The sequence below is a fragment of the Ananas comosus genome, unplaced genomic scaffold (genome assembly GCF_001540865.1).
Source record: "Ananas comosus cultivar F153 unplaced genomic scaffold, ASM154086v1, whole genome shotgun sequence".
NCBI lineage: Eukaryota > Viridiplantae > Streptophyta > Magnoliopsida > Poales > Bromeliaceae > Ananas > Ananas comosus.
In genome coordinates, this window is record NW_017893362.1 from 43,399 (window position 1) to 50,399 (window position 7,001).

The window sequence follows — 7,001 nt, forward strand, 5'->3', positions numbered from 1 at the left end:
GGCCGTTGTAGCATTCTTCTCTGCTCCTAGTTTCTCGACCTTTTGTGCTTGGAGCTTGTTGTTGTGACTTTGTGGTATCTATATAATTTCAACCCTTGAGGAGTTTGAAGCTTGGTTTGGAACATGTCCTATGAGGTAATAGTTAGTTTTCTTCCTCGTAATATAGTTTTGTGAGCTTTAAACTGATGAACCGCCTAAGATTGGTAGATCATTTATTATTTGATGAGCTTTGGGACCCAATTGATGGTTTAGAATCTTCGGTTTATGTTGGATTTGAAGGACTCTAACTCCGCATTTGAGATCTGAGAGAGCTTTCCTTCACACTTTGATTAGTGAGTTTTTCTCCACGCTTACTTAGATGGTTAATGATTGTGCTTGTATGCATCAGTAAAGCCCCGTTTGACTCTTGTTCCTACAGTCTTTAGGGTGCTAGGAGACTAATGGCATGGCTTCTCGGAGCTTACGAAGTATTTGCAGTAGAGTTGTGGTGGGTTTTTGACTTTAAAACGACAATCGACGGCGATCATTGTAACGTCAATTTGAATGCAATCATGCTAGATAGGATTTATGTAATTTAGAACACTTAAAATACATGTGCTATGTGTAAGAATGAAATTTCACTCTAATATCGTAGAGCATACACTGGTAACTTTCATACATGTGAGAAGTGTTTCGAGATAGCAATTGGGAATCATGTCCCTTATGTTAATTAACTTACAAATTGGTAATTGTCAAACACTGCACTATGAATTGGACTTAGTGATTAAGTGTCCATAAAGGGCACTTGACTTAGTAACTATGAAACTGCTATAATGAGACATAGTGATCGCCTTGATATCTATTGACTTTTGAATAGCCCATTGAGATAGTGACATATCCAATGTTGTTAGAACATGAGGACTTGATAACTTGAGACGGATCTTACGTTACTTGCCATTGTGCTGCAATTCACATGCTTGTGAGGGTCCGCTCTCCTGCAGGAGGCCATCGCGATATCATATTTCCGCCGTGGCGGATTAAGCGCCGAAGTGGAATTGGCCGGTAGAAAAGGCTCTATAAAAGGGAGATGTTGACTACCCACAAATTAGATCGGATCGCCCAGTTACAGGGGCCAAACAGCCTTGGGCGGTCCTCATATTTTGATTTGAAGCATAACATGCCCATGTGGACCATTGATTAGAATAGAAAAATGACATCTTTAATCTATTTAGCTGTGGACATCTATTTGGTACATTCATGCTAGTGAAGCTTTTATTACTTGAGCAAAATCATGCATATATTACAATATTCATGTTTATTTACTAGTTGTACTCAATCGCTTTTGTTTAGACTTATACACACACCCTTTTTGTAGCTTTTGGCCCTGTGGCGCATTTTACTGAAGTCAGTATTGCTTCACTGATGTGAACTATTATTCAATACTAGTTCTCACACGCCCTATTCGTGTTTTATTTCAGAGGCTTTCGGCACCCAGCGAGGCACGGGATCGGGCAGAGGAGATCGCATAGCTAAGATAACGCGGAGCTTTGCTGTTGCTCCTAGGGGTCACTCTGCTCTTTTTGGTTTTGTGAGACACGAGAGTTTTGTACCATGTATAGAACACCCATGTTTGTTAAATGTTTAGGCATTGTATTTGGGATGTCTCTTGTAACTACTTCACCTTTATCTAGTGGACTTCGGCTCTTAATGTTCATTTCTTTATGTAGCTTAAAACACTTTACTTCTAATACAGGCTAGATTGCTCTCCTTTCTTCTTGCCTTAATTATATCGGTTTTGTTTTAGACAGGCCTTGTATGTTATTAGACATATGGCCCGGTCTGGGCACGGGCCGGACGGGCTATTTCGCTGCGTCCCAGGGCGTGACACTACTACGGGGCCATTGACGTGAAGCGTGATACACTTGTGTAGGCCTAGTTAATTTGATAATCGACAAATAAAATATAATTAGAACATCACTACTAAGATAGTGCATACTAGTTTGGACATGCTATTCATGTTAGAATAGCTCTAATAATTATGAAACTTCAATACTAAGTAAGGTACTAGTAAGTTCTAGTAAATCTTTGTTTACATCGCTTATTATCATGTTGTTATTTCAATTTCATGCTTAACATACTACTTATGCCTCAATGACCCTAAGTGATGTATTCGTGACGGTCGGCGACTTACGCCACTGAGAACTATTGACTATAGTTCTTATTCCCATTTTGTTGTTGTTTTTGTTTACAAGAGCCATGCCACGCTAAGGAAGAGGCTATGAAGCGACAGAAGGGGTCACATCTAGGCATAGTCGTAGTGGTCAATTACTGACCTCAGCTCAATTCACCAACTAGCCCCAAAAGAAAAGGGTAAAGTCAAAAAGCAACTAATAATAGTAAAGTGTTTACATTTAATGAAGTATGATTTAAAATGCTAAACTACTTACGTTGCAAATACACATGATGTCAAATGTGTTGCTACCTCTACTTTGTCACAATGAAGTATGTCGCAAGCATGACTAATATGTCCAATGTATGATGAATTATGCTTTCATCATGATAGCAAGTATACTATGATGCAATGAATACAGATTATCCATGTATACTACAAGTCCCAACGCTATGACTATAAGCATCGTAAAGGTAATCCAACTATTAACGTCTATGCTAATAGTGATAGTCAATTTCCGTTCAATGTCATTATTGTCCAACATGTTCTAGGAACTACATATTGTAGTCCAGCTTGTGCACTAAAGTGTCGATGGTAGCTCCCAAGCATTCCCCACTCCACAGGAATGAGTCTATCCCTGCCGACCCCGTAGGTATTCTCGATACCGCACGACGAACATAAGTCGCGTAGGCCAACTTCCCGGATGCCGGCGTTGTAGGGAGCGACCCTCACAAGCATCGTGCGAATGAGCACAAAATGGTCAAGCAAGCGACATCCGTCTCAAGTATCAAAATTCTATCATGTCTCTACATCGGTAATACAGCCACTAGCATCCAACAACATATTCTATGTTCAAGGTTGAAGTTCACTCTCACCATGCATATTGCCGTCTTTCATGACACTTAAGCATTACTATAGGTCAACACTACCACTATTTGCCATATTCCATTAGTGACCTTAAACACGTAGTTCATACAGACGGCCGAGCTGCAATGCCGCTTAATGACAATTAGCGCCAATTATTCTCAGTAGTACAAGTCCCCGAGCCTTTTTTATGGCTTCAAGATTCCTTTAAGTCTCGAGTAGGAATACTTTAAATGCTGTAACAGTAATATCCATTTTTCACATAGAAATTATGAATCCAAGTCTCCATAAGATGCCAATCATGTACAAGCCCCACTTGGTAGCTCTCTAACTATAATAGGGTCGCGATATTCTTACCATAAATATAGGCATGCTAAGGCCATCCAAAATTCTCGGATAAATACATTTATCATATAATCACGAAATTTTACTCTACGCAAGCATAATAACATGGGCGTATAGAATTTCTCAATATGCCAGGCTAAGTCAAACCCACCGAACCGTCGCTAATCCCTCGTTTTGGCCGAACGGAGTTGTCCACAAGTCTCAAAACTACCCTAAAAGTAAGGAGCGAGAGATATCACAGCATTACGAGCACTCTAGCTCCAAACATTAAACATCTCACGAAAAGGGCCATAAACCTTAACCTAGGCGAGTAGAAAATCTCTCTCAAGCATCTAAAAAGAGAGATAAAATCCTTCCAATCCAACCAATGGAAGGTTCTAAGCCAAATACAATTTAGCTCAAAGGCTAGAATCAAAGCTCAAAATCAACCCTAAAAATCCTATTTAGGGTTCCATAAGGTAAAATCTACACCAAAAAACAAGGATCAAAGGTTAGAACTAAGGTACTAACTCTCTCTAGATGGCCTAAACAAGTCTCCAAGATCTTCTAGGTTGAAAGATGGTCCACCACCAAGCCCTACAACAAACTCCCAGAGCCCCCCCAAGCAAGCTCCTCCTCTTCTTCTTGCTCCTCTCCCTTCTTCTTCTCTCTCTAGAAGGCTTGGAGAGGTAGAATGAAGGAAAAGAGAAGGAGAGGGTGGACATGGCTATTAAGGCCTTCCAAAGTAACAAATCCTAGAAGGTCCCCATCAAAAAATAAATTGCATCAAGCCGCGGTCTGCAGATTTCAACCCAGAGGCGATGGCGGTCTCTCCGTGCAAGGGCAACCGGTCTTTCAGGTCGAGACCCAAGAAACACCACGTTCGGAATCGGTCTCTCCCCGCACGCGGACCCAGTCTCTCGCCCGCGTGGACGCGCTCGGAGACGTCTCGCCTACCAGGGCCCGTTGCCTCACCGCTGCGCAATCACTGCTCACTGGGAGATATCCGTTTCCTATCAGGGACCGGTCGCCGAGAGAAAAACTCTCAGGACTCGTCCAGGAACTCAAGGTTTCGAATTTTTTAAGTCGGAAAACATTCTACGACCCTCCATCCCAAGTGTGAAAAAAGCTCGGAACAGCATCCACAAACATTCGAACCTCGCAAATTTCAAAATCGCAGTGTGTTAGCAAATATAATCCTAACATAGTAGTCAGAGCATAAAATACTATCCTAAATGAGTAAAACACAATTACTAAAGGATCATAACAAAAATAAAACGATAAAATACAACGTATCTCCAAAATAACACATGTTCATAACCAAAGAAGATACAATCGGAATCATATCGGTCGGTCTCTATACAAAAATGGTCAAAGTACACCTTTACAAACACATAAAACAAAAAGAGGTGTCCAAATATATCGGATTATCTCCAACAAGCTTTAGCTATACCGACTTCCTTGTCCGGCGGTCACCTGCCTCTTCCTTTGTGGAAGGCTCTGAAAACAAATAACAAATACATAGGGGTGGAACTATTCAACAACAGTTTCCAAAGTGAGGTAACCATCGAGAAAATGAATTACAGTAAAACTCAAAATGTTCGTACCGTGTTTCGTAAAAACTCCCAGTAGGTAGAGGATTGACGAACAGGAGAGAATCGCGGTCCGCAAACCCCTCGCTCGAAGATGCGGGCCTTGTCCTGTCGTCGCCCGCAACGACGAAAGACACGCAATGAAGTAAGCCAAGAGAAACTGCCGCTCTCGTACTCGGGCAACGGTCCGCTCGCCTAAGCGCAAGTTGCGCAAATCCGCTCCATATCCTCTTGACGCGGTCGGGAAGTAGTGGGCCAGTAGAAGCCTTGAACCTCTCCAAGTAATAGCGGCCAAGTTGGTGCTGGGGTTCTCCTGCAAAGATCCAACCACTAGCGATAGGCCTTGCCGTCCAGGTGTGAGTGCGAGCAAAACTGCGATCTCTCTCCTCACGAAGGTATCGCGAAGAGCTTCCCCATATGCATTCAACCAATTTTCGCATCGAGATCCAGTGTCGACCTTCCGTCGTCGAAGATCCCGGGGACTGCCCTCCTGAAGCTCGTTGAGGCGCTCCATGAGTCGTCCCGCTCAAGCTGCTCAAGCCAACACGGGAAAAACACTCCAATCGGGGGTAGCCCCATAACAGGTGGCGAGCCGCCAAAAAGCCTCCGTCCTGAGGCGCGGCTACGGGCGCTGCTCGCGAAGAACTGGGCAAGGGGATGCAATCTCGCGCGATTCCAAACAGATGCTGGGCGTGTTAGGTGCTGGGCCTGGAAGCTGACGCGCCTCTGGCAGAAGACAAGATCCTCCAGGCGCTTCATGTCCGCGCCTCTATGTCGCGCGCCGCATCGGCCTGCTTGTTGGCCGCCGCCGCCCTGCTGAGCCACGAATCAGTAAGAGTAGCGAGCCGGTCTCTAACTTCACGGCAGCACTCGCTCCGGAATCGGAGGTAGGCGGAGGTCTCAGACCTCACTCAAGTTTGCCGGGCATTGTCGCCCCGGCAGATTGAGAGCGTGTAATCGGCATGTCCAGCTACAGACATCATAAACGCTAAGTTATAAAAACCCACGCCTAATTCGCATCCCCGCTCAAAAGACAATACCCAAATCATCGCGAAAGTAAGATGTTCTTCAACCACTAACTCCCGATGTTAATATGTCGGCTGCCAACGGTAAACCCCTCCGGGAAGTTAGAAGCTATACACTCGTCAATTTAAACTACCACTTTCTAGAGGTTATCAAAGATACCCAATCAGATACTTCGCTTGCAAGTCGTATAGACCCTCGCTCTCATGAGCCTATTCCTATAGTCCAACCAGCCTAAAAGGTTTGCTCACGGTCCCCAAGACCAACCTAGCTCTGATACCAAATTACATCTGTCACGTTCCCGCGGATACAGCGGAAGCCCGCCTGGCCACGTAAGCACAACACGCCCATACTATGTCTAAAACATATAAGGCGTCTAAAACAAAACACATAAAAGAGACAATTACAAGAAAACATCTAGGAGTATCGAGGCATTATACATTATCGTAGAGAGCTAAAGCAATGGCAGCAATGAGAGTAGAAAGCTAAAATCATTAACAACCGTAAATAAACACACCCAAGATCCCTCAAAAAAAAATAAGTGCATAAAAAAGTATATAGGTGCCTTAATATGTAAAACAAATCCGCGCTCTCCAAAACATAAAAATGAGGAAAAAACCCACCTAAGAGTAAAAGTGAATCCTCGGCTATTTAGCTAGCGATCGCCCTTGCTGCGTCCCCGTTTTCCGCCGGCTCAGAGGCCTCTGAAAGGAAAATATAAAACAGAGCGTGAGAACTATTAATAATAAGTTCACAGTGCGCAATTACTGACTTCAGTGAATGCACCACTAGGCCAAAAAACTAAGCAAGTAAGGTAAATAAGGCATGTAAAGAATAATATGAACAATTATTTGCTGCAAATGGAAGCTCAATATAGCAAGAGTCACTAACTTTCATGTACTAATCTACCACTATGACTCTTACTTAGTAATGTGTTTGCATAAGTAATAAAAGTAACAACTACAAGCATTGTGACAAGAGTACCAAACTGTAAATGCATAGTATGCAAACTAGCCTAATGTCGCAAAATGTTAATACGTAAAGATGTC